Source organism: Pipistrellus kuhlii, unplaced genomic scaffold, assembly GCF_014108245.1.
Source record: "Pipistrellus kuhlii isolate mPipKuh1 unplaced genomic scaffold, mPipKuh1.p scaffold_m20_p_3, whole genome shotgun sequence".
NCBI classification, from domain to species: Eukaryota; Metazoa; Chordata; class Mammalia; order Chiroptera; family Vespertilionidae; genus Pipistrellus; species Pipistrellus kuhlii.
In genome coordinates, this window is record NW_023425529.1 from 92,094,013 (window position 1) to 92,096,826 (window position 2,814).

Here is a 2,814-nt window from a genome sequence, read left to right on the forward strand (position 1 = left end):
TGATTCCCTCAACCTTAGCCCTCTCCTGTATGACATTTATCTCTGTTTGACAAAGATTTACACAGATGTGATGGCCTGTGGTTATTAGTAACTGTTGGAAATATGCATACACTCCTTTAGCTGCAGTCACACTTTCTTAGGACTTTCAGACCAATTTCCCTTGCGTATTCAGCCATTATTTTTGCATTTGTGTGTAAATTACCTGCTATCAAATGTATCTTCTCAATTTGATTTTAGGCTTCACAACAATCCTTGCAGTGGAAGTTGTGATCCCCATTCTACAGTTCAGGGTGATCAAAATAACACAGGGAAGTGCTGTGCCTGAAATGCAAGCTAGTCCATGGCACTTAGGGATCGTGCAGATATCCATGGCCTGCCTGATTTTTGGTTCATGATCTCCATGGCATTGTATACAAACTTTGTTTATGTGCTCGTGTTAATTTTTCTAAGGAGTGTCTGTAGTGTTCGTTAGTCTCCAAGAGATCCACAGCTTCAGAGTTGAGCATTGTGTAATGATGCCCACCACTATGGTTCACATCTACGTCTGCTCCAGGTATTGACTCCTGAAGAAGACCAACTCTTTCTGGTTTAAATGTCTAGCCTTTCTGATGTCTCTGAAATGTAGTGTCAGGTTCCATATATCATGTGACCAATTTTGCCCAGACGATTGACTTCTATGATACTGGTTATAAAATGCTTCTAATCATGGTCCTGTCTTTTGTCAACTGGGATACATCGTGGACCAAGCCACAGATAAAGGGAGCACAAAATATGAGCATAGGATTGTAACCATAAAAGGCTGTACTTCCTGGAATATTTTTATACTTGGAAATAGTAGTTCCTCTGTTTGGAAAGCTGTACTTTATTATACTCCCTTTAACATACTGTGCACAGTAAGAGAACAGCTTATTTCTGCGTCCCATCCCTTTGAGGCGTTCCTCATTCGCAGCCGTCCTTGGGTGCTCACAGGGAACCACTTCTGTCTTGCTCCTGCCTGGGCAACAAGAGCTTGTAAATTACCCTGACATTCCACAGCCCAGGTGTAATTTTCTTAATGTTTTGGCAGTAAAACTATGCCCTGGCAAATGATGTCTAAGAGCTAATTACCTGAGACCAGTGGGGAAGAAACCATGTGGGTGGCCAGCTATGGAAGAGAAGAAGGATCAGAGAAAGTCTGAGAATGACAGAAGCAAGGAATTCAGCTTTCTAAGCTAGGCTGTCACTCAGGAGGGGGTGATGGCTGGCTGGGCAGAGCAGCGGGGAAAAGGCTTGACACAAGGAGTCACCGGCTTCTCGGAGTTAACACAGGCTTAGTTCAGATCTTCAGGCCCTTCTCTCTCCTGTTCCTTAGTATGTTGAATGGCAGTCTAAATGGATAATATTAATTGAAAATGGAGAAACAGAAAAGAATAAATATCTGAGTTTGCATTTATAATGAGACAAATGTTTATATTAGAATTTGGAAGAAGGATGGGAAAGTGAGTTAAGCTAGCAGTTCTACCAGTAAGTATTCCCTGGTGCCCTGGGTGGTCATTCTTTCCCTCTTCCCATCTCCAGAAAAGGCCTGCTTGTGAGTTATCATAAACCCAAAGGTGCACTTAGACACTAGAGAGGTGACAGTCCTCTCAGAGCTACCAAGTAGAAGTTACAGAGTCTGGTCAACAATGGAAATCATTTTACAACTTTTCTTTCTGAGTTATCATTTACAGTAGGGGTGTCGAACTCAATCAGAGAAGGGGCCAAAATCTAAAATCCAGCCTAAATCGAGGGCCGAATGGTTTACTGAACAGTCATAAACTGTCATTGTGATGGAAACGCAGCAGAGTGCAGTGATGACAGCGCGGTGCGGGCCACATTGCAAGGCCTGGCGGGACGGATTTGGCCCGCGGGCCTTGTGTTTGACACATGTGATTTACATTGTTTGTGGCTGTGCAACAAACTGCCCCCAAAACTGGATGATTTAGGAAACCAATGACTGGTTATTTCTCATGACCATGTGGGGCAGTGGGGCTCAGTGGGATGGCCCCTGCCCGTCCCCCATGGGGTCTTCTCTGCAGCTTCCTTATGCCAGGAGCTAGGCTGGAGCAGGGACATCCAGGATGGCCTTCCTCCCTCCATTGCTCTCTCTGAACTTAGCAGTGTAGCCCAAGTGTTTACAGATCAGCTAATTCTCAGGTGAGGTCTGGAGCTGCCTGAGTCAGCTCTGCCACATTCACTTGGTCCCCATGAGTCACAAGGGCAGCGAATGCTCAAGTAGCAGGAACACAGCCTCCGTCTTCAGTCCATCTTGGTGACCCACTTTCAGAGCATGCGCTAATGACATTTTGAGCTTATCAAGCACATGTGCACAAGTATCTAACATGGTCCGAGGGGCAATTATACCCTCAACTCTTCAGAGGACCACATCTCTGAGCAGGAGAGGGACTTGCCCCGGGTCCCATGGTCAATGAAAGGAGGGGTCGGCCTGGTGCCCTGACCCTGGGGTCTGTGTCCTGCACCTGCTCTTGGAAGCTGATGGGAGGGTGTCGGATATTTGGAATCATGGAAAAGTAACTCTGCATCAGGGTTGATAAAAAGAGGGGTGCTTCCAAAACTGGTTTGGCTCAGTGGATAGACGTGGGCCTGCGGACTGAAAGGTCCCGGGTTCGATTCCGGTCAAGGGCATGTATCTTGGTTGTGGGCACATCCCCACTAGAGGGTGGGCAAGAGGCAGCTGATCGATGACTCTCTCTCATCGATGTTTCTAACTCTCTATCCTTCTCCCTTCCTCTCTGTGAAAAATCAATAAAATATATTAAAAAAAAAAAAAGAGGG